General features: G+C 38.3%; 1 long non-coding RNA gene across 1 annotated transcript; it reads left to right on the plus strand.

The window, feature by feature from the left end:
* Positions 1 to 20303: 20303 nt before the first annotated feature.
* LOC123607538 lies at positions 20304 to 23688 on the plus strand. Its single transcript, XR_006716776.1, has 2 exons — positions 20304 to 20372; positions 21527 to 23688. It is a non-coding gene; the product is annotated as an uncharacterized LOC123607538 (long non-coding RNA).
* The last annotated feature ends 2916 nt before the right edge of the window (positions 23689 to 26604 follow it).

Raw genomic sequence — 26604 nt, forward strand, 5'->3', positions numbered from 1 at the left:
TTGCCTATTTTTTTTTTAACCAGTTATCAGTTGAAGTCAATTTTCCCCCCACGGTGTGCTTGATTTAGCTTTTATAGTAAATGTATACAGATTATGAAAGCCTTCTGATGCTCTTTTTTTAAAGAGCCATTTTTCACTTAAACTTTGTGGGAGCAGAAAGTCATATTTTTAATCTCAGAGCCAGCCAGTGTCAAACATATGCAAAACAGCTGGATCAGATTTTTCAGTTAGTCTGGGGTTGTCACTTGTCAGCCTGGGTTTACAGTCCTGGTTCTTTTGTCTCCCTGAGCAATGAAGGCTTCTGCTATAGTTCCATCATTCCTAAAGTCCAGCATGTAACTAGGAAAGGAGACCACAGTGAAGAGCTGGTGGCCAATTAAAAAAATTGCCTAAACCACAAACTTAGAGGACTTGGGTGGCTTCAGATCACTTTCAATGATACCATGTTTTGGTCTTTAAAAAAAAAAATTGTTTTTTTTTAAAGATGCCATATTTTTAGTGTGTGTGTGTGTGCATGTGTGTGTGTGTGTGTGTTTGTGTTCAACTCTGGCTACTCTTGCCTTTATTACTTACTAATCTGTTGATTGGCTATAAGCCACATTTTATGTAACACACATGCAATTAATTGAAACCAGTGATATTGCACTGGGTATCTCTGATACATTTCTGATTATAACATTCTGTGTAACTGGGGCTTGAGAGATAAGAATCAGAATGTGGTCATCACATATGTCTTGAGGTGGACACTAGCTATGTTGTTATTGAATACTTCATGGAACATAGTAACTTCAAAGTCTTGCAGGATTAATCTTTAGGAGCCAAAATAAGATGTGGACTACATGTAAGAATTCTCCACTTACATTACTAAAAAAGAAATTGAAACACTACCTTAAATCCAAGGCTTTTATTTTATGGCCTTTACATTTGAAATGAGGTCTTACAAGGGATGTGGCAAAAAAAGGGTGTTTTTTTGGTGACTCCTAAGATTTATATCTGTAGTTTGAACTGTTGGCAGATGCCAGTGGTCCCTAGAATTTGAAAAACAGTAGTTGAGCTTCAATCATGACTCAAATTTTCATAAACTTTTTGTGCTTCAATATTTCTATTCACTTTGGTCATAGCTTTTGACAATGGATTTATTAAACCATAATAATTATAGTAATAAAACAGCTTACTTGGAACCTAGTGATTAAAAGACACACTCTAGGCCAATTTCCTTAAGTAGTATCATGATCTGTGATGACAACTGTCTCTACTCCATTACAGAATCAAGTTCTTGTTTAAGATTCTCCTGTTGGAGATTTTGTTTATAAGTTGATTTGGGACCCAAGTAACAGGTCACATTAAAGGATTTCTCATAGAAATCTTTCTCATGTAATGGATTGGCTCAAGTACAATCCATAAGCAAATCCTGCAATGAACATATGATAAATATTCTGAAGGTCATCAGTCTTATAAGTCAAATAGAATCTTAAATTGCTTGAAAAAATAAGATATTTTTCAATAGAGATTTCTTTAAATCTTTCTATTTTAAGATGGTGATATTCTAAAGAGGTATATTTTTGAGTGATAAAATTCAAATAATACTGCATTTTGTAAGGGAATCACCAATAAACTAGTTGGGTGACATATTTGTATAACTAATAATTTTTAAAGTCAAGTATTGGAATAGCACTAATTTTGCACGTTTTACACACATGCTATTTTTTAAATAAAATTGACTTGAAGACAATTTTAAGTTTTAAAATTTATAATATGCATATTTCATATGAAGACCTCAAATAATTTTATTCACAGTGTAGACTTTCAAAACATATTCATAGGAATACAGTGATGAACATGAAAAGGAACCGCTATTGCAGCTTTGAGATAGTTCTCTGTGGCCTGGATTTCTTTTCTTTCCTTTTTAAAAACCAAGTATCCTCTAATTTGTGGATATCTCCATGTTTCAGATCTCAATACCTGTTTGAATTAAATTTGCAGGGGAATAACTGCAGGATCCCCCCATAGACAAAGTGTGGCCTTTATTTCCTTTCAAGTTGGCAGCGTGTCCTTGCTTAAATGAAACACTCTGAGACAGATTGTTCTCTTGCCCTTGGAAATGCTCATCTTCACAAACACAGCAGCAAATACCTGGAAGTCATACAGGCTAGTTAAATGCATATTCCAAATGCCAATGCTACTTGGTTGTTAGAAGAGTTGGGTTTTTTTTTTTCCTTAAAAGTAGATTTAGAGACTATTCTTGACCTTATCTTTCCAACTCTTGGATTTTTTTTTCAAGTTACCTTCAATAAATCCTCTGTCAAAGACTCAAAACTCAGGTAGGATAATGCATTGTTTAGGTTTGCCCAGGGCTGAGGGGTTTCTTGGGATGTTGGACTTTCGATGGTAAAACCAGGAAAGTCCTACGGAAGCTGGGATGGTGAGTCACCCTGACTTATGGAGTAAATTATGCTTCCAAGATAGAGTAAAAGCTTCTGTGGTGGTCACTGGTCCAGCATTAAAAGTATTCCACTGCAGCTTTAGGCTTTTTTGTTACCAGACGAAAAGGCAATGAACACAGCCCTTTGTAACTGAAGCTGAATGGAACATGAAGATACAATGGTGCACACCACATTGATATCCTGGCCATTCTGCCTTCTGCTTCCTGAAGAAATGGGGCATAGATACAGGAATCTCACTGACCACTGAGACCCATTCTTGCTACTCATGAAATCAGGTTAAGTGAATGTTTTTACTTTAAAAAAATCTCAAAAGTATTCCCCTGGAATGAATAAAGTTTTTTTTTTTTTTTAAATTGATGTTAAAGTTTATAAGATTGTAAGGAACTGTTAGGTTTTTGCATATATTTATTTTGTTTTCCTGTATAATAATACGGTCCACTGTAATGAGATTACAGACTCAAGAGGGATTACCACAAATGGCTAAAACTCAACATTTAATTTAATTGTCGTACTTTCTCTCAGAGGTAAGTAGGTTTAGCACCCATACTTTTCCCAAAACAAAAAGTATCTACAGGAGGGGAAAAGAAGATAAACTTAAGATTCCACATGGTTATTGGGATTTGTAGAATGCAGTGTGTGGAACATGCAATCCATAGTCTTTCTGTTCCCACGAAAACTCCTCAGAGTTGGTCGACACTTTTTATATTGAGTTTATCCTTCTCATATTCCTATCATCCTTTCTACAGTGCGCATAAAACTTCACTGCCTTTGTTGTTGAAACAAAGTACTATTCTTGCTATCTTTTTTTTTTTTTTAACATTTATTCACTTTTGTGAGACACAGAGAGACAGAGCATGAGTGGGGGAGGGGCAGAGAGAGAGGGAAACACAGAATTCAAATCAGGCTCCAGTCTCTCAGCTGTCAGCACAGAGCCTGATGCGGGTCTCAAACTCACAAGCTGTGAGATCATGACCTGAGCTGAAGTCAGATGCTTAACCGACTGAGCCACCCAGGTGCCCCTCTTGCTATCTTTTAATTAAACTCAATGTAGAGGAATAAAAAAGATGTGAAGATTATGTAATTATTTCAGGAGGTACCTACACATTCATTTCTAGAACTGTGGTTCTCAACAGGGGTCAGTTTTACCCCCAAGAGACATTTGACAATACCTGAACATGTTTTTTATTGTCGTGACTGACATGTGGACTTCTTATGGGTATTTAGTGAGTAGAGGCCAGAAAGGCTACTAAACATTTTGCAGAGCACATGACAACTCCTGACAACAAAGAATGATCTGATCCAAAGCGCCAAAGTTGAGAAACCCTGGTCTACTGGGATATACTGAAAATTGTGAAATAGATATTTTTTAATTATACAATATATTAGAATTACAAAATAGAATTGAGAAAAAAATATGTATTTCCTTGTGTCTACAGCATGTGCTTTACTTTTGACCTACAAATTTTGTTTTAATTGACAAATAGCTTGATATTGCATAGCAGTAGTCAATGTATTCATCTGCTTGGGCTGCTATAACAAAACACCACAGACTTGGTGCCTTAAACAGCAGACATTTCTCCTAGTTCTGGGGCCTGGGATGTTCAATATCAAGGTACCAGCAGATTTGGTTTTTGATCCTGCTTCCTGGTTTACAGACAGCCAACACCCTTGCTGTGTGCTCCCATGGCCCCCATGGGGGTGGAGAGAGATCTCTCTTCTAAGGGCACTAATCATGAGGGTCCCATACTCGTGACAGAGTTTAAACCTCATTATCTCCTCAACATCCCACCTCCAAATCCTACCACATGGCGGGGGGGGAGGGGGTAAGGTTTCAACATATGAATTTTGAGGGAAGCAAACAGCCCATAACAGTCAATAAAATATCTTGTTTAATGTTATTTACAGATTTCTTCCCACTGAAATTATGATACTGTATGTTCCTGTCTAGAAGAAAATAATAAAAGCAGATATTTTATTGACTGTTTAAGTCACCAAGTCTGTGGTATTGTTATAGCAAAATATCTCTTCTTTTTTCCCTATTCTTCTCCATCACCCCTCCACCTCTACTCTCTCGTCTCCTGTGATTTCCTCTCCCTTCTTTTCATCCTTCTACAACCCACCATTATCACTGGTGGAAATTGAAACAGCATAATGCAAACTAATGCCTTATTTTTTTCTGTATCCTCTTTTTAGGATAAGCATGTTTTACAAGACTTATTCAGATAAAAGATTAAGCTAATGGGCAGCCTTAAGGATAAATGACACAAATAATGTTCTGTATATTAATCAACTAATGATATTGCTCTTAAAGCATAAGTGCATTTCTATGCATTCATGCCTGCTTTGTGATATACTATTTCAAATTCAATTTATTTATGGTTGCTGACAGTTCTGATCTAATTGGTAAGTTGTACACTTGGGTAACATGGCAACAGCCCTCTGAGGACACTGTAAATTATGACCAGAAAGAGACTCATAATTTACTTTTAGAAATATGCTCCTTTACTGGATTGATAACTAATTGAAGAATTGCAGGAGTCCTATGTTTGTCCTTGTTGACTATATTGCCAAAGGGAACTTATTCAATAGCAGTTATGAAAATTGTCTCTGATACCACTGAAGCGTACTAAGTGTATTTTGATGCATGAATTTGAGCAGGCTTTAGGGCTTGTATCAAAGTGGTTGATTGGTTATGACATCAGTTCCTCATTTAGAAACAGCAGCTAGCCATTTTGGTACCTTGGTCGCTCCTGTGGTCTAGTGTATTGATTTTCTACCGCCACTGTAACAAATTACCAGAAACTTTAAAAACACAAATTTATTGGGGTACCTGGGTGGCTCAGTGGGTTGAGCAGCTGGCTTCAGGTCAGGTCATGATCTCGTGGTTTGTGAGTCCAAGCCCTGCAATGGGTTCTGTGCTGACAGCTCAGAGCCTGGAGCCTGCTTCGGATTCTGTGTCTCCCTCTCTCTCTGCCCCTCCCCTGCTCTCTCTCTCTCTCTCTCTCTCTCTCTCTCAAAAATAAATAAGCATTAAAAAAACTTAAAAAACACAAATTTATTATCTTATAATTCTATAGGTCAGAGGTCTGACATTGGTCTCATCGGGCTAAAATCAAAGTGTTGCATAGCTATGTTTCTTTCTGAAGGTTCTAAGGGAAAATCCATTTCCTTGCCTTTTCCAGCTTCTAGAGGCCACCCCCATGGCTCATGGCATGCTTCCTCCATCTTCAAAGCCAGCGATATTGGGTCAAGTTTTTTCTCTTACTATCTGATTCTCTCTAATTGGGAATGGTCCTCTGCTTGTAAGGACTCATATGATTAAGTTGACACAGGATAAGGTTTTGAGGATTAGAGCATGGACATCTTTGAGGACCATTATTCTATCTGCTACATCTATGTTTAGCTGTTGGAAACAGCTAGAGGATCTTTCTTTTAGAAGTATTCCCGCCACATTCTCGTTCTTTACAATTCTGTTTTTTAAAAACCGGCTTCCTGAATTTCTTCTGTTCTCCATTTCATTCTCTCAAAGTATGCTTCTGTCAATGGCCAATTCCTCATTGATTTCCCCTCTCCCTTTACCTCATTTTCTGTTAAGCAGTCTGCAGTCCTAATCCTCTAACTCTATAGATTTCTTTATATTCCAGATGTCATCTTTCTTCCTCTTCCTTGCTACACATCCTCCCCTTTGCTACCCTTTATGTTGCCCTATGTGTCGTTTCAATACATATCCCTCTAGATTCATGTTTTGTGTGTGTCCCAGAAATAGGTCAGAAAGAGATGGAGAATGACTGATGTCAACCATCTTCTCCCAAGTGAACACATATAAGCCCACCACTTTTATTACAGATGATATAACTTTATGGTTTTCCCGAGAAACACATCTTTCAAATGATTGCACTTTTGCCTTTTGATGAAGGGCTACATGTGATAGTGGACATAGTTCATCTCATCTCTGATTAATCTGATCTGTATTTCTAGCTGCGATTATAGATTTTAATTCTTTATGAAGTTACCATTATGTTTATAGGGAATTTTTTTCTCATGATTTTTAATTTAAATGTTTTTTAGAAAAAGAAAAATCTCAGTTGCCTGGGTTGCATTTTATACAAATTCAGGTAATGAATACACCTGCCCTAGTTTAAAATGTTATGTTGACACTTTTGGAGAAGAAATTTTTCTGGCATTACAAATGCATTTTTAAAAATGTTCTCTAAAATGTAATTTTGAGTCTACACTTGAAACCAACTGCAAGATTTTTCTCTATCTAGACTGTTATGGCTAAAAGTACACATTTTCCTCCCATATACATATAAATCTGTCTGAAAAAATATGCCTTTTTCGGCAGCTATATAAGAAGAAGGATTTCAAATATTCATAGGAACCTCCAAATATGCATTATTTGCAAGCACCAAAATTTTCAGGGATTATATAAAGATATGGCAGAATTTCTAGAAATCAGTAATGAGTTAACATCTACAAAGTGATTGTCTAATACCACTATCATTTATTTTCTTTAAAAGTTTTACACCATTCATGCTCTCTATAACCTTTTTTCCCCAAGTAGGGATAATTCAGTAACAGAAAAGGGTCACCTGAATGCAGTAATGGCTGTATAAATAGCCATGTGTTTAAACATTTGTTTCATTAGAGCCATGTTGAATTAGCATAAGAGGTGTAGGGTATGCTTAAAGATCTCAGCTAAGGCAAGTTATAGTGAAACCTAATTCAATGTTAAAATCGGATGATCTTCAAAATATACACTATTTATCACAGGTGGCAATGGATACTAAGAATTCTTAAAATTGAGTATATTTAAGAATCACTCAAGGAGCTTATTAAATATGAAGATTTCTGGCCTCTGTTTTAGAGACTGACTTTGTTGGCCAGGGAGGGATTCAGGAACCTCCATTATGGTGGTTTGCATACTAGAGGTTCTTGTGCTTTTTGAAACACTGGGCTAAGTAAAGCTAAAGAAACGAGTAAGGAACCGATAGCACTCAGTCGAAGAATAAAGATGACTTAGAGAAGAAACACACTAGCAGACCCAAGTAGGGGCAGGGTGATCTTGAGTGAAATTGGTGACAAGATATACAGGAGTGACGGTGGTAGTAGGACCCTCTGCTCCATCAGCCTCTCCCCATGTTTCTCAAGTTTTATGAAGTGTTTAGCAAACACAACTTCAAGGCAAGCCCCTACCCATTCCTTTCACTTGCACACCTCCTCTTATAAAGTTGTGGAAACTTCACTGGATTCAGGACCTCAATCTATGAGAAGTAACTTTTTTGGACTGTCAGCAGGGAGCAGACCTGTCCTGCCTGAATTGTCTTTCCCCAAAGATCTAAATCAGGAACAGCCAGGGGCCAGGCTGGTATGCCTGACAGGCCCCTCTTCAAAGCCACGGAGTGGTTTGCCCAGGTCTCAAATTCTTTTAATTTTACTTTTTTTTTTTTTTAATAAAAAGATAGGGCCTTGATTTCATAACTAGAGGTTAAAGCTTAACTTAGAATCGTCCCTTTAGTTAGAAGACTTTCAGAATCTAGGGGTGCTTCACTGGCTGAGCCAGTTGAGCATCTGTCTCTTGATTTTGGTGCAGGTCATGATCTCACAGTTGATGGGTTCAAGTCCGGCATAGGGCTCTGCACTGGCAGTATGGATCCTGTTTGGGATTCTCTCTCTCTTCCCCTCTCTCTGCCCCTCCCCTGCTTATTTGCGCACGCACGCTCTCTCTCTCTCATTCTCTCTAAATAATTAAATAAATAAACTTTACAAAAAAAGAAGGCTTTCAGAATCGAATTAGTTCACCAAACACTAGATAGGGAAGAAGGATGTATATTGTCTCTTTCTTAGAGACAGCTTGTGGTAACAACATAGAGAGGGAGACAGTACAGCAGATGGAGGCTTGAAGGTCAGGCAGAGGTGGGACTTCAAAAGGTACCAGCTTCCCACAGGCAGGACCTATTCGCTTTCAGTGGAGCAGCCATTGGCAGAAGCTGACCTTGGAGGCTTCTCAGGCAGCTCACCTTCCCATCCTTTCCGATTTTGTTTGTTTAGGTTTTTAATACAAGTGACTTCTTAGAAGGCCCTTACTTCCCAGGGAATTCACTAATCAAGGTAATACTCTATTTATTTGCATAAACAAAGCTTTATGAAAGAGAAATTCATTCATCCACTAAGAAATGTGATCATTTCCACTGTTGTACCTGAGTGCTTCAAAGCACCATTGTTGTTGTTCACATCAATTAATCCAGGTAACTGGGAAACATGAGTAAAATGGGGCTAAACTATATCCCAACTGATTTTACAAGATTATAAAAACAAACCCAAGCCTGAGATATCTAAACTTATGTTGTCTTAAACATGTTAAGAACTTGCTTCATAGGAAAGAATAATTACAGTACAGGGGAGAGGACAGTCACATCTTTTTAGAATGAAGTAATTTTATTCCACAGAACTTACTGGAGCTTGGAAAATTTCAAGCAGCCTTTTTCTTTGTCCTGGGAACATGCTTGGAAGAAATACCTCCTCCAAGTATGGTGACTATCATGTTAGCGTCTAGCTAGGGAATACAAAAATAATTTTTGATAATTTTATTATTAAAATATTTTCATCATCTAAATAAAGATGGATATTAAATTTCAAAATATTTATTAAATCTAACTACCTATTAATAGTCTTAATACTAATTTAAAAGACAGTTCATGGTTAATAAGAAAAAAAGTCATTAAACAGCCATTTCCTAAATCTTTTTTAAAATTTTTATTTAAATTCCAGTTAGCTAACATGTGGTGTAATATTGGTTTCAGGTGTACAATATAATGATTCAACATTTCCATACATCATCCAGTGTTCATCATAACAAGCACACTCCTTAATCCCCATCACCTATTTCACCCATCTCCCACCCACCTCCCCTCTGGTAACCATCAGTTTGTTCTCCATAGTTAAGAGTCTTATTTCTTGGTTTGCCTCTCTATTTTTTTCCTTTGGTCATTTGTTTTGTTTCATAAAGCCCACATATGAGTGAAATTGTATGTTGTTTGGCTTTCTCTGACTGACTTATTTCACTTAGCATAATACTCCCTAGCTCCACCTATAGTGTTGCAAATGGCAAGATTTCATTCTTTTTTTATGGCTGAGTAATAATCCGTTGTGTGTGTGTGTGTGTATGTGTGTGTATACACCACCCCTTCTTTATCCATTCATCAGTCGATGGACATTTGGGCTATTTCCATAATTTGGCCATTATAGGTAATGCTGCAGTAAATATTGGGATGCATATATCCCTTTGAATTGGTATTTTTGTATTCTTTGCGTAAATACCTGGTAGTGTGATTGCTGGGTCATCGGGTAGTTTCATTTTTGACTTTTTGAGGAAACTCCATACTGTTCTCCAGAGTGGCTGCCCCAGTATGCATTTCCACCAACAGTGTAAGAGGGTTCCCCTTTCTCCACATCCTCGTCAATTGTGTGGGGGCATAGGCTTTCAATTCTATTGTGTAAAAAAACTTAGAGTGGTGCTGGGTCACATGGTAATTCTATGTTTAATTTTTTGAGGAGCTACTAAACAGTTTTGCAAAGTGGCTTCACCATCCCACCAACATTGTAATTTCGAATTACTTCACCTCCTTGCCAACACTTGTTATTGTTTTTTTTTATTGTAGCCATTTTAATAAGTGTGAAATGGTATCTCAATGTGGTTTTGGTTTGCATTTTCATTTTTCATTATTTTGAAACAATTCAATGGTGAAAAAGGAAAGTCATGATGGTTTTCATGCCTCTAAATAAACTGAAAAAACAAAGCGACACTAGAATTAGTTCATAGTTTACCTATCTATTTATATATCAGGCTAATATTAATATTAAGGATGCGTTAATATAATATTAATAAAAAGGATGGATATGGCTTATCAAAATGTGTAGTATAACATAAATGTGGAAAAATATAAAGTATTACTATTAGTAGTGGAACTTACTGTTTTCAGTGTGTAGAAACAGGTAACTTGTTTTATGCAACACGTGTGTCATTAGGCTTGTATACTCACCAGAAGTGGGTTAAAATTGTCTTTGAGCTTCCTAGGAGCCAAAGTATAAAGTGACAAACTGTAAAATTCATAATGCTCCTAAGACTACAAACAATTTAGAATCTTTTACTGACTGTTGTAGAGTCACTCTCTATTCTCTGTGTGATCCCTCCGGTCTCAAGAAGATACTGAATCTTGATGCAGTCCTTTTCATTGCTGACTATTCCAGATGATAGAAGAGCTAAAATTAGCCTCTCACTTCCTTCTGCCTGCCAAGTCTTTATTTATTCCCCCGTTCGCCTGCCCTCAGTTACCACTGAGAAAATTCAAATTCCAGTCTTCCAGGCCAAACTCATGTTCTTTTTTTCTTGGTGGGTCCTTAATGCCCCCAGACAGAATTAATTTTCCTCTCTCTGTGTTCCCATAGCACTTTTTAAGCAAGCATTGTATAGAATTTATCACTGTGATTCATTTATGTGTCAGCCTTCCCCAGTGGACAGTGATTGGTTTCACAGGAGGGAAGTGTCTTCATTTTCATATCCTCAGGCCTGGCACAAAGCGGGTACTCAAGAAAGGGTGGTTGTGTCAAATAGATTACATCAATCACTCCTGACTTACTACCCTCCCATGAATATAGGTCAGTTGTTGCTGTTCCTCTTCATAAGTGACTCCCAGAATGAAAATATGTTTTTCGGATTTTAGTCTATTGGTGTGCAAAATGCCCATCTGCTCTCCAAACCAGGTTTTCCTCAGCTTCCGTTTTCTAATCTAAATGTAAGCCTTTATTTGTATTCCAGATAAATGTAATTCTGTCTCCTTCAGGGAAAATAACTTCATCTTGCCAGACTAAAATGATAAATTTCAGTTTAAATTTTGTCATCTGTCGTATCACTCTTATCAACCAGTTTGATGTCAGCTGTGTATGGAAGGATAATGTGAAACATGTGCATTTGCCTTTTTAATGTAATTATGTATTGAGTGCCGAAGGAAAAAAAAATCCAGTACGTCTAATTATTTATTGGGAAATTTGTGTCGTTCTTCTAATTCATAGTTCCAAAAATATGACACTTATCTCTCTCTCTACCCCCCACCAAAGCTTTCAAGAGCTTTGGAAAAATTTGCCATCATTTAATATATGTGTTGTCTCCTGGACCCCCAAAGGCACATAATTAGCAGTTATGTGTCCCTCCTATGCACTTATGTAGCATCCTGTACATTCAGTATCTTAGAGTTTACGCATTTTATGTAATAGTTTATAGGGGCGCCTGGGTGGCTCAGTCGGTTAAGCATCCGACTTTAGCTCAGGTCATGATCTTGCAGTTTGTGAGTTCAAGCCCTGCATCTAGCTCTGTGCTGCCAGCTCAGAGCCTGGAGCCTGCTTTGGATTCTGTCTCACTCTCTCTCTGCCCCTTCCCTGTTTGCACTCTGTCTCTCTGTCTCTGTCTCTCAAAAATAAATAAACATTAAAAAAATTAATAGCTTGTAGAGTTACCTCTTTTCCTTACCAATTGATAGTCACTGCTTTATTTAGTATCTCAACAGCTTAACACGTTACCTGGCTAAAGTTTTATTTGGGTCAAGTCTTCTTTAGATCAATTACATAATATGTATAAATACTACGTTCTTTCATGTGGTTCTACCACTAGATCTGTTTTGTTAAAAAGAGGGGCTGTGACAATCTCATAGTAGCAAGAGGCATTGTTTCAGGGAAGGTTAAGGCAGTGAGCAGATCAAATTGTTTTTCTGATAGGACCATTTCATTAAAATAAGGTATCTAATAATTTATTAGTAAATACAATGTTAGTTTAGAATTTAATCATTCCAAGGTTTATTTTTATTTGTTGTCTTGAGCTCTCTACAATACTCTTGGCTGCAATGCTGAATCAATTTGGGCATCTCAGGCACTATTCAAGGTTTTTTATTCCTGAAGCATTAAAAGGATCTTTTTAGAAGCCACTCACACCCCAAAGGAGGTCCCACAGTGGGAAGTCTAAGGAGAGTGTTATGGTGAGAACTCAGTATAATTTGGTTTTTAAAAATTCTACTCTGCAAGACATCCCCATGATATAAATATTCCTAATTAGCACAGGATTTCAGTTCCTTCATACAAAACGCTGCAGTGCAATTTAAGGCTGCTTAAAATTATCTTAACTTGTCCCATTTGGCAAACTAAGCCAGGGTCTTAGGAAACATGGAGCTGTAGTGTGCAGGAATGTGGGCAGGCTGTGCGAGCTCCCTCCGGATCTGAGAGAGCCTTTTTGTTGACCTTACACTGAATCCTTATGTTTGAACATATCATCAGGATGCAACAGCCAGCTACTGGCTAACTGACAAGAGAAACTTCTGGAACACTAGGGCAAAAAAACTGTAAGAAGTGGAAAACTACCCAAACTGAAGTTATTCAAATATGGTTTGCTTCTTAACATACATTCACATAAGCAGCTCTAATGAAATGTAGGTTTTCTGTTAGCAGATGCTGAAGAGACAAAAATCCTGTCCTGTCTGCTTTCTTTCCTTTTGGGGAAAGGTTAGCTATTGGATGCCATGAAAGAAAACCCACATCTATAATTCCTGAACCCACCCAATGTTTTTAATATCTTGACATCTATATTTACGTTCTGTCGAAAAGTTAATAATATGAAGGATTTATTATAAATCCTGAGCTTTATTTTCTGAGTCAGAATAGCAGTTATTAAGGCCTTATGTGCACAAGGCATTGGACTTGTGCTATGACATGGTCCTGTTCTCTAGAAATTCACAGTTGGAAAGAGGTATCCTTCCACAGAACAAAGATTTTTTTCTCCTGCTTTCTTCCACTAACATAAAAAATGAAGTATAAGAATTAAGAAAATGAACAAATACTCCACTACTAAAATACCTAGGGATCAGAAAACTGTCAAAAGAAAATGTGGAAGAGGGAGGGGAAAAATGAGGCAGAAGGTAAAGAGAACAGGGACCAAGGATATAAATAGATTAAGAAATTATTGCATGTGGCAAATGAGATCACACTGTGACTCATACATGCCTGCATAACTAGAGCACAGGCAGAATTCTGTCTTAATGAGGACCAAGTCACCTCCTGGGAAACAACTCACCTTAGGCTGAGAGTCAAATCCCACCAGCATGGTGGAAGATTAGTGCCAGAGTATCAGGAGTGGGATGTACAAGTATACTGCCCTTGAATGGATCCCCATGGATTTGTACCTAAAGCCTACCAAGAAGACAGCCTGAGGATGAAAACCAAAAGTTTTGTTTTCATTAAAGTCTATAAAGACACGTAGCGTGCTTCCTCACTGCATTGACAAAGCATCATGAAGGATGTGCCCTGCTTTAATGAAGTTCATTGTGACTCTGTTGCTGAAAGTGTTGGCTCATTGACAGCTCTGGCAGTTTGGGTGCATTTGCTTCACTAGAGCTAACATGTCACAGCATCATCAGTGCAGAGGGAACTGACTGGTTTTGACATTAAAAAGAAGTGACCCGGTGCTGATGGGACATTAGAAAGATTGCAGGTGAAGCTCCATGGGATGCTGCAAGCTTCAGAAGTGCATCTCAGAAAGAGGGAAATGGTGGCCATCATTTAATAACTCTGAGGACCGTGTTCTTCAGCACATGTGAGTTACTCTTCAGAGCTCTTGAAATTAGTAGGTGAAGGTGTATTTTAGAAATGAACTAAAAGAGATAACCATAGTGAGGTCTAGGGTGAAGGTTATGAATAGGGTGACATACGGTTCGTCATCCAAACAGGAATGACTTTGAGAATGAAGGGTGTGCTACTAATAATAAGATAACAGATGTAAAACAAGACTGTCCTGGACAAATTAGAAAGTATATTGGGGTGCCTGGGTGGCTCAGTCGGTTGAGCTTCCGACTTCGGCTCAGGTCATGATCTCACGGTCGGTGAGTTCGAGCCCCGCGTCGGGCTCTGTGCTGACAGCTCAGAGCCTGGAGCCTGTTTCAGATTCTGTGTCTCCCTCTCTCTCTGCCCCTCCCCCACTCATGCTCTGTCTCTCTGTGTCTCAAAAATTAATAAACATTAAAAAAAATTAAAAAAAAGAAAGTATAGTCACACAGGAAGAACTGTCATTTCCAACTCTGTTAGTTTTGTAATGTTTGCAGTTTTATCCTAAGCATATATTTTTTAAATCAAAAAAATATATAAAATCATGTAACTTACATATCTAAATGAAAAAAGGAGAGTAATGTCTCAGGTGAGTGACAAGCAAAGACGGAAGCATAATATTTCCATTGTTATGGTGACCTTTGTACCTCCCCGAGTCCTACGTTATAGCCTAGGAAGTTGTCTGCAAATTGTTCATCAGTCACCTGCTACCCCAAAGTGCCCTACCTTGCTCCGCATTGTCACGCTGTCCCAGCAGTTATGGTATACCCCACGTTAGTTATTTAGGTTTACTCTCTTTGGTGCCTTCTCTCTGAGATAGTTGGCTTTCAAGGTCCAAAGGGACATTTTTATGTCAAAGCCTGGGAGTCAAGTTTAGAAACACAATGCTTTTCATCATGACTGGCCACCTAAGTCCTATCAAGACGCTAATGGTAGAAAATTTCTTTATAGAGTACCCTCAAGATCAAGATCCTAGTTTACTTTGTTCTATATTCACAAAGAGAAGTTGCTTCTGTTTTTAAACCAAGTTGAGGTTTTGTCTTTAGTGAATTCTAACATGTAGCTAGGAGTTTCCAGTGCAAAGCATGCTTTTGTTTTGTTTTGTTTTCATTCTTTTGAAGTGACTTTATAACTTCTAAAAAGTTTCTTTGTTGGAAATCAACCTCTCTTCTGTCCATATGACTCGTTCAGATAAAACTACACAGTCTTCTGCCATTGTCCAAGCCCACTTCCTTGAACGGATTCCTTTGTGAGAGAGAAGAGATTCAGCAGTTTGGTTCCTCAGAGCCCACAGAGTGCAAATAAAGCTGGAGGTGATGCTGCATATGAGAGGAAGCAGGCCTCCAGTCCACTGGAAGTCTGATTACTCTACAAAAGTTGATAAGCAGCTATCAACTGCAAAGTCAAGGCCTGGCAGCAGAAGTAGCTGTCTTGTCTGATTTAAGATCTCTGCCAAAAGTCTTCCTAAAAATTATCTTTATTAACCTTCCTAATAATTGAAGATCTCTGAGGGTTGTTTTTTTGTATTGTGTTCACAGGAGTATACATAGGGCCTGTAATAGCACCTGGCATATAGTAGAAGCTATATGCTGTATAAAAGGAGTTGTTTTATAAAAGGATATTTCTTCATTTTTAAAATGGAAATGTTTTAATGTTTATTTATTTACTTCTGAAAGAGAGAGCATGTGTGTGCACATGCACACTCAAGCAAGTGGGGGAGGGGCAGAGAGAGGGGGAAAGAGAGAATCCCAAAAAGGCTCTGAGCTGTCAGTGCAGAGACTGGGCCCAGGTTCAAGCTCACTAATGGTGAGATCATGACCTGAACAGAAATCAACTGAGCCACCCTCATGCCCCTAAAATGGGGATATTAATAGTACCTGTGCCCAGGATTGATATTCAGCTGGATATTCCATTCTGATATATAATTTCAGTGTCACAGGGTCGTGAGGATTGCATGACTTCGAACATGTATAGTACTTACAATAGAACCTGGCACATAGCAAGTGGTCAATAAATCTTAGCTGCCATCAGTTGGAAGGCAGGGAGATTGACATCCAGGGAGATTAAGGAACAATGAAGGAGCCCAGTAGTGGGCTCCCCTGAATTGGAGAAAATGTAACAGCAGTTTATTCTGAGTCCCACCACCTGATTGTAGGGAAAAACAGTTGCCAAACGTGCTGTAGTCCTTGTCTCCTGGGCCCAGGCTTGATCTTGACTTCCAGGATTAGGGATTATGGGAGGCAGGGTGAGATCTGAGGGAGCTGGAGATTAATAGAGGCAATGGCGATGAGTTGGGAGCTGAAGTCAAATGCTTTCCCCACCACCACTTGCCAGGCTCTTGTTTACAATCCAACCATCAGTTCATTATTTTTTTATTTCATACATGATATGTTCAGCTCTCTATTCTCTGCTTAAATGCAAGTGTCCTTGGGGCAGGACGTCATACCTACCAACAGTAAATGGCATTTATATCATGTTCCCAGGGATAATGTTCTTCCAGGGAGGAGATGGCAGAATTCAGAGAGAATGGGCCACAGGGCAGATATGTGTGATAATGGGGCACAGAGATCATCTGATCATGGGACAGTGCCCTGGAAGTGGTAGACCCATCCTGCCAGGGAGAAGTGGATAGCTGCTGGATGGTAAGGTTGAGGGGTGGAGGGAGCAGGATGTGAACAGAACATGTAGGAGGTCCCTGTTACCAAAATAGCTATTTTTTACCTGGGAATAAATCTTGTTATGAAGATGAGAAAATCAGCATTATTTTCAGAAGGTTTGCAACTCTAATGCTCTGGTTTTTTTCCTAATAGAAGATTTATCAATTTAGGATCCAGTACATGGTACTCTTTGGTGAGGTTACATGTGTGTAAGAATGAAGACAGTTGTATAAGGTGAAGGTGGGTTGGAATTTATGCTATTTGTGTATTTGGTAATAATAATTCTTACACTTTACATTTGTATGATATATATATATATATATATATATATATAATCTAGTTTCAATAATATATAAATATATCTAGTCACTATATATATGTTGCTATGAGCTATGTAGGGCATATAATAATAACTCTATTCAATACATGAAGAAACCAAGGCACAAAGAATTAATATGCAAGAATAGTGGTGGAAGCCCCTGGAGATGGGGATTCAACCCATGGGTTTCTGACTTCAGATTCAGGTATTTTTTTAAATCATCATTTGGCTGCCTCTCAACCACAAATTAGTTGGTGGCATCTGTCAAGCTGAAAAACAAACTTATTTTCAGTATTTTGTCTTTTTGCCACTAGATAGAAAAACCTCTGGGTCCTACAAGTTAGCTCTCCATTAAATATACTTAATGAAAAATAAACCAGTTCTGTTCTCTAAAGTAGCAGTTCCAGAGGACATACATGATCCACTGGGGTATGGAAAAAAATGTTAGGATTTTTAGTTTCATATTTTTGGATGTGTTTAAGTGAACATGTCACTACAATATACCTTAATACATATACACATAAACATACACACACATCTATAGCAATAAATGTGTATAATTTACAAGTAAGTGCATTTATAAACATTGAGATGCATGCTCTTTTTTTTTCTTGTTCTTTTTTTTTGAACACTGAACTGCAGTCTCAAAAACACTTGGAAGTCATGGTTCTTAAGTGGTAACCACTTTCTGTAAAATGTCCGCACTGTTCTTTACTAAGCATATTTCTTTTGTTTCACCTTATGCTTAGTGCAGCAGAGGACGGTAGCTGGCTGCTGTGGCCAGAATAACAGAAGCTTTGAGTAAGAAGGGCCTAGAGGGATCAATTCGCCTAACCCCTGCATTTGACAGAGGAAGAAACTGAGGCTTACAGGGGTTAAGGGATTTGCCCAAGCTGACAAGTTAAGGTTGAGCCCAACAATATGGGACACGGATGGAAAATCCAGTTAATGCTTAGCTAGCCATGGTAATGTGTCATGGGGCTGGCTTGCAGAAATTAAATCCGTTAATAATCCCCAAACCTTATTTTAGCCAGAAGTTTTAAATGCCTCACCTATCAAACCTTTTGCTAAAGATGATAATGTAATGGCTTTGTTTCTTTGGGTGCCCAAGAATGTCTGCACTAAGCAAAATGTCACGTGTATGCTGCTCACCAGGTATCTGGTTACATACAAATACAAATGGTGATTTAATTATATACAATAATTGGTTAAAAACCCTTATATTGACACAAATACACTCATCGTAAAGAACAGAACCAAATTATAATTTTCCCCAATAAGTAAGCAATTACTCACTCAAAATCCACTGAATTTTGAAATACTATAAGGCTGCTTCTGAAGGGGCCACCATCTCATTGGAATTTAACACCAGAACAATGCTGGACTGTTATCATAGGCTAAATTCCAGTGTATATTCAGTTCTACTCCAAACTTACAATTTTCTCCCATTGATCTGACCATATATTTAATTACCAGTGCATAAGGGTTTTATTTATTGAAATATTATGGCAGCATAAGGTTAGTCTCCATTACTTTTGATTTTATAAAAATCTCCAGGCCGTTATTGAATGACTTCCCCCCTCTTGTGAACTTTAAAATAATTTCGCCCCTTGGAAAAGAAAAACAAAACACCCCGAAATTACCATCACCACTCTGCTAGTATCTTTACTCAGAAGCTTATGAAATTTACAGTTTGGTTTAAGAAGAACTGACTTCCTTATCTTGTTGAATCATTTTTTCACCGAATAGGCTATTTAATTTTTTTTTCAGTTAGGATATTTCTCTTTAGTTTTTTAATCATTTTATGTCCCTTTAGCAAATGACATTTTTTTCATTGTGTTGTATTTTCTGTGTATCATATGTAATCATTGTGAACATTTTTTTACAAATTTTGTAATCTGTCATTTCACTGAACATTCTAATTACTTATAGTAGTTTTTTAGTTGATTCTCTTGAGGTTTTCCATATAGATATCCATCTCTTATGTGAATTATGAGTATTTTACCTCCTCTTTTCCAATTTTTATTCATTTTGTTCTCTTATGTAACTGTGTCAACTACTTCTGGAGCAATTATGTAACTATGCTTCAATTATTGATCATTAAGAAGTTTTTCCCATTACAATAATGCTGCAGTGAACATTTGCACAGAATTTGAGTAGTCGGGTCATTTCCTTAGGATAGATTCCCACAATTGTAATTTGTGGGTCAAAAGTATAATAATTTTAAAGACTTTTAATACATTTTGTTATAGTTCCTTCCTAAATGCCTGTATAAGTGGTTATACTCACCTTCCCCCACTGTCCACAATCTTGAGTCTCCTGGCATGAATGCCTGCTTCCCACACCTTCCTTTGTGTGCCTTCCCTTTGCTGACTACTCAGAGGCTATCTGGGAATTCCAAGTCAAGCCTCCCCAAATCAAATGAGAATCAAATACAAGAACATAAAAGTTGTAACTTGAGTAACCCAATAATCAATGTGGAGATGACATTTCAATTATTTGCTTATCGTACCTGCAAATCATCCTAGACTCCCCTTTTCCCTCATTCCTCACATTCTGAATACAGTAGATTCTGCCACCTTAACCTCTCTCCTATCCATTCTATATTCTCCATTCACACTGTTAATGGACTAGTTCAGTAGCTCATCCTCTCCCATGGGGATCGCTATAATCCCATCTAACTGAGCTGACCGCTCCTGCAGAATCCTTGTTCCACCTCTACTTAAAAGCCTTCAGTAGCAGGAAACTCCTGAGGATGGTCACCATCTACCCCTTCAGTATCTCCTTTTAACATCTCTCTTATATACTACCTTTGAACCATACCAGAGTATTTGCAGTTTCCTGACAACTTACAATTCTGAGCCTCTGTTTGCATGTGCCATTCCAACTGTAGGAATGTTGTCCATAGCACCGCACTCCCCCAACCTCATTCACCCAGAAAAATCCTTTTCATCCTTTAAGATCCAACTCAAAGGGCTTCTATCTGGTGAGACATTTCCCATTCCATTCTTCAACCCCACCCTCACCCTAGAACTATTATAGGAAGGGTATTCCATTGATAGACTATGGCAGTATTTCTTGAGGTTACTGTTGTGCCCAGTTACCAGGGTTCTTATAGAAGTGAAACAAAGGTTGATAAAAATTGGTAGAGACTGGCTTCCCCCTCCCCCCTTTTTGGTGAATTGTATTTGTTTAATGTGACTTCAGGTTTATTCAACACAAATCTATTATTTCCACCAGCAGTGTAAACACAAGAATCAACACTGCAAAAGTGACCTCCATGTGATTCACAGGAAGGATGCATATAAGGTAAGAGTCACTCTGTGCCTCCCTGCTTCCTTGTGCCTCGGGCACTTGCCTTGCAGACTGTTAATGATCACCTTAGGCCCTGAAGCAATGATGAGACCCCCCAGTGATTTGCAACTTCAGACAAAGCTTTTAGTTTTCCCCTTTTTTTTTTGGTAGGGGACAGATCCAGAAATCCTGTGAGCTAGTTTGATAGAAAGTTAAAATCTTAGAGCTGGAAGTGAGGTGTAGGGGGTTAGCATGTCATTCAATTCAATTCAATTCTTCGCTTCTAGAAAGACAAGAGGAACAAACCAGTACCTTCTGTTTCTAAAGGTCTGTGGGAATGAAAAATCCTTTGTTCATCCAAGCCAGCACTTGGCAGCCCTCATCAGCAAGGAATTTCTGGATCTCACTTCCAATCCTGCCTGCCCCCCACCCCCATCTCCTTATCTATCTCCTCTAACTCTATTTCCCTCCTCTAGGGTGACTCATTTAATATCTCTGGTTCACTGGGACAGCTAGGGAGCAAGCGTCTTCCCTGAACAGCGCGAGTTATATGCTTCTAACTTATACCAGGAGAGCCTCCCTCTGATTCGTGTTCTGAAAAAGTGTGTGTGTGTGTGGGGGGGGGGGGCGGGCAGGTGGGGATCAGGAGAGCCTCCCAGATAAGCAGCACACAGCACCCACAATTCAACAAGGAAACAGAAGAGGTGTTCCCAACACACACCTGGGGGATAAATTTTGCTTTACAGTACAGCTGCCCTTCTGCAAACTCTTCTAAAGCAGACCAATGTATTCCAAATTCCACCACAAGTGTCTGTTAATGTATAGTGAGATGTTCAAAGCAAGTTAACCATCTACAAGTTATGAGGGGGGCTCTTTTTTGTGGATTCATTGAGAAACACAGACAAAACTGCTAACATATGTTTCTGTTGCTAGGCCTTAGTCTTATCACAGTTTGAAATGGTGGAAAATCAATTACGTGCTTTGAATTACTCCCTTCCTTGGCACAAAAGCATTTCTCCATTCTTTCGGGATAGTGAACACTTTGCAACATCCACCACTAAAAGCCTGTTAGGATTCTCTGCTAAATTAATGTAGTACAAATAAACCAAACAGAAGGCCGGTAGAATACTAAACATCCCCCTCTCTCTTCTGTTGTGGCTTCCTTGCAGCTTGGGACCTTTCTGCCTTGCTGATGCAACATCTGGACAGCATTCAGGGTTGTTTCTCAAGGACACAAGCGTGCACCTCCGGTGAATTTCAACTTTCAACATCTCTCTGGCTCTAATCTATATTTAATGTTTCATGACTGGTAGTCAAAGAAGCTTCAGCTAAATATCAGGTTGGAATGAAAATGATCCTTGGGAGAACATTTGCTTCCAGTGTGCGCCAGCAAAGTGTCTGTGACAGAGGCTTTCCCCGGAGATTTGTTGCCCATTCTCTTGCAGTAATAATAATTACGCCTTATGATTGCTGTGCCCACATAATCAAAGATCGCTTCATCAAATGTGATCCCGAGGGGAAGCTTCCTCTGCTCCTAACTGGATGTCAGTCACAGAGAGCAGCACCCCTAGGGAGCCCCAATCTTTCTTTTACCCTTTTCAGTACTGTGTTGTTAGCATTGTGTTTCTTCATATTCTTCTCAATGCAAATGATGTGTAAATCATGCCCTCCAGAAGGCACATGTGGTGAGGGGGAGAGGATGGGGAGGGGGGTGGGGCTGGTGTATTCTTCTCCCCCGGCTCCCCTCCCCAACCTACCACAGGGATTTCTCGCATGGAACATAATTACATCTGTGCCATATGGGCTCATTTATATTCTATTACAGGTTAAGCTAATACGACTCAGAAATATGCTAAAAATACCTCAAAGTATTCTAGAGCTGTCAAAACACTTGTCATTTATTGCTCACCCGTTTGATTGCTAGTGTTTTTGTTTTTGTTGGGAGATTCAGAGAGCTAAGAGAGCATGCTGGCATTCTGGTGTCCGGTCTATAAATATAGTTTAATTTCCTGTATTATTGCAATCTTTGGGCTTGCAAAGAAAATATCTTTCTTTATAAACCTGGAATGGCCGCAAGACATGGGCGCTGAAGCCCCTATACTTGTAGATTTTAATTTCCCAAGAGGTAGAAAATACAGATTTCAGATGTGTGGTTTTGTCAGCTTTAGAATATTTCTTGTCTTTGTTTGATATAATTATTCATTGTGATAGAGAAACACCTGCAGCAGGCTGACATACCAGAGAAACGTGCTGCTTGAGCTATAAGAGTTGGTTTGGATGTCAGGCAAATCTTGTTGAGATTTTACATGTGGCATGATAATGAGAAGTACAATCTGTAATGAGTAATGAGTTCAATAATGATTTACAGGGGCACGTTGGGTTGTTTGTATGCAATGGTTAAAGTCCATCAGCCCGTTAATTTCTACCATCAGCTTGGAAAGTTGGTAGGTCATGTTTGTGTAGACTCTTAACCTAATGGTTTGATTATGTAATTAATGTTTTCCATTATTGCTATCTTAACGTATTAGCGGAATTTTTAAAAATGAGTCTTGGGAACAGAAGAGCAAGAACAACTACTGTACTCTCCTATGCTTGACAAGTAACATTTCCAAAGGGGATATGGTGTTAACCACAGTATCAGCCATAAATTAAGTATGCAGACCATTTAACTGAAAACTGAACTCCCACAAAAGCATACTTTTCTAATTTGCTAATAACTGTACTATACTATCTGGTTGAAGGAGTAGTTAAGACTTCCTGGTTCCAATCTCAACTCTGCTACTTACTAGCTTGTTATCTTGGCAAATTCCATAATTTTTCCATTTCCCTTGTCTATAAAATGAGCATAGGAATAGTAGCTTCCCCATGGGATTGTTGGAAATATTAAATGAGACAATACATGTAAATACTAAGGCACAGTGTCTGCCACATAATAATCACTTAGTAAATACTTGTTATTATTATTGTAGATTTTTACTTCTAATATAAACAGCTTCTTTATAATTATATGGCTCTTTTAGTTACAAAATTAGGTTTTTGCCAAAATCATGTTAGTTGCACAAACTTCCATTTATCTTAGATCATACAAGCCAGAGGTTCTTGGCATTTTTGGATTTTACAACCAAGTTCTTACTCCACTTAGAATCAGTAGAAATATTATGAATGGGCATGGGAAGAAATAGAAAAATTCAATGTTAATACATCAAAGACAAGATTTTTTTACTTAACATAAAATTTAAAAATATTTGTACATTTAGGATTGCTCAGAATACAAAGTGTCTGAACTCATGCAATTGAAATGTTACATTTAAGTAAATAATAAAGAACTGCAGTTTATAAAGGGCAAATGGTTGAGCCAGTAACTATAAGTATAACTAAGTTTTTAGTTTTTGCTTCTTTCAATTCTTAATGTAGAGCCACTTGAAGACTTTGCAAAGGACTGTGTGTGTGTGTGTGTGTGTGTGTGTAAGGGGAGAATGTATATTGTAGATACTTGCACGGAAGAGAACTTTTGGGTTTCATTTAAGTGTTCCTATTCAGCCTCATGACCTTGGGTAGGTCACGTGCACTCCTACTCTGTGAGATTGGGCTCTACATTCTCAGATCTTCCTTCCTTTTAAACTATTTATGCTACCAGAAAAGTGTAATGAAAAAAAAGTGGAATTAATATGAGAAGGGCTGTAAGTTGCCTAGACACTTGAAACTTGGATTTTTGAACGGAAGGTCTAATATAAATGATATAAAAATAGGGGTTTTCACTTTCACTTGCCGTGGTTTTTAGTTAGGGATAGAGGAAATGGCAAAATGAGATATGGGCAGTCTTTTACAGGTGATCATCCTCATCTCCCTCCCTGGCCAGGCTGTAGGCACTAGGTTTTTGAACAAGGATGCCAAAGATTTAAAGGAAATGGGGAAACAGCAGTGTGATTCTAGACCTTTATGATTTATGAAATTTCATGTTTAAAACTGATATTTTTTCAGATTTTAGAAAATGCTGTTTTTCCTCTCAAAATTACCCCCAGAGACTTTTCTGCAGGAAAAGATTGGACACACAAACTTTTAATGGTAAAGTTCAATCATCTTTGCCTTTTAGTTTTTTCTTGTCAACTGTATTATAAATTGCTTTAAAGTAAAAATAAAAGTTTTCTTCTTTAAACTTACATATTAAAAATAAATCTTTAAAATGGTAAACAGGATTTGTGTCTCAGGCTGAGTCAGTATGAGATTATGTCATTTAGTTCAACCCTAAATCTTTTCTTATAATATCTTCCCTAACCTATTACCCTGTTGTCCACATGACACCACAGAGGGTGTTACAGATAAGGATTGGTTGAAATCTATTCAACTGAGAGTCAAAAGGAAGTCTTTTTCTTTTCCCCTGTAGTTTCTCTTAATAGGTCAGGAAACAAATTCTTTGGAAAAAGCTGGAAGTAAAAGTGGAACGATATTAAGACAATCACTAGGCTTACAAACAGACAATTACTCATTCTTGTGGGAAGGTGAGTGTGAGTGTGTGTGTGTGTGTGTGTGTGTGTGTGTTTGCCTGTACTTTAAGCCAGACTTTGTTACAAATTTAGAATTAACTGCATTCTCTCTAAAAATGTCCAGCCAGAATGTGGCTTAATAAGGGACAAAGATCCCTCCATCCCTCCATTAAAAGCCTTGTTTCCCAGCTTAGCCTTGAATGGCAGCAGAAGTAACCTAAATTACAACCATTCTGGCTCTCCATGCCAGATCTAGATGCTCAAAGCTTTCAAAACAAAGCTACTGTGTTCCCATATCTTCTGTAAAAGCCATTTGTCCTATCTAGAAGGAAAGATCATTTCAAATCTGAACATCCATTTATAGAACTTTTGGACAGAAAAGCAAATTCCCGGAGTCCCAATTGACTGAAAAAAAAAAATCTATCATATAAAAAAAACTTCCTCTGAAGATGAAAGAAAATTCAAACATTAGTCACTAAATTGTGTCATATTTCACATAACCTATGTAAACTACCATTGAGAAGACAGTGGGAAATGTGGGGGTCAGGCTAATTTTTTTTTTTTTAATTTTGGAAAATGCTCCTAGGAAATTTAATGCATTAGAACTATAATGTTTACTCCATTTAGTTGCTTTTTGTCACTATACTTTTTTTTTTCTTTTTTGGTAGAAATTTAGAAAATCACAAGAAATATAAAGAAAAAAATGAAGGGCCTGGGTGGCTCAGTCAGTTGAGCATCTGACTCTTGGTTTTGGCCGAGGTCGTGATCTCACAGCTTCATGGGTTTGAGCCCCACACTGGGCTCTGTGCTGGTGGTGTGGAGCCTGCTTGGGATTCTCTCTCTCTCCCTTTCTCTGCTCCTCCCCCATTTGCACTGTCTCTGTCTCTCTCAAAATAAATAAATAAACTTAAAAAAAAAAAGAAAAAATGAATTTCACATAGAGATAATCCCCCTTGACATTTGACTTTATCTCTCTCTAGTCTTTAAGCATAAAGATATCTATTAAAGTAATGAGATTGTACTGCATATAGAATCATGTATCTTGGCTTTCCCCCCTTAATATTCTTTCATCATTTTGTAATATCTTTAAATATTTTTCTGGGGTGCTTGGGTAGTTCATTTGGTTAAGCATCTGACTCTTGATTTCGGCCCAGGTTATGATCTCACAGCTGTGCGATCGAGCTGCACGTTGGGCTCTGTGCTGACAGTGAGGAGCCTGCTTGGGATTCTCTCTCTCCCTCTCTCTCTGCCCCTCCTATGCTCTCTCTCTCTCTCTCTCTCCCTCTCTCTCTCTCTCTCTCTCTCATTTTTTAAAGAAAAAAAATTTTTTAAACGTTTATTTATTTTTGAGACAGAGAGAGACAGAGCATGAACAGGGGAGGGGCAGAGAGAGAGGGAGACACAGAATCTGAAACAGGCTCCAGGCTCTGAGCTGTCAGCACAGAGCCCGACGTGGGGCTTGAACTCACGGACTGTGAGATCATGACCTGAGCCGAAGTCAGATGCTTAACCGACCAAGCCATCCAGGCGCCCCTAAAGAAATTTTTTAATGTTTATTTTATACTTGAGAAAGAGAGGGAGAGACAGTGAACAAGCATTGGAGGGGCAGAGAGAGAGAGGGAGGCACAGAATCTGAAGCAGGCTCCAGGCTCTGAGCTATTAGCACAGAGCCCAACATGGGGCTCGAACTCATGAGCTGTGAGATCATGACCTGAGCTGAAGTCAGATGCTTAACCTACTGAGCCACCCAGGCACCCCACTCT

The sequence above is a fragment of the Leopardus geoffroyi genome, chromosome A2 (genome assembly GCF_018350155.1).
Source record: "Leopardus geoffroyi isolate Oge1 chromosome A2, O.geoffroyi_Oge1_pat1.0, whole genome shotgun sequence".
Taxonomy (NCBI): domain Eukaryota; kingdom Metazoa; phylum Chordata; class Mammalia; order Carnivora; family Felidae; genus Leopardus; species Leopardus geoffroyi.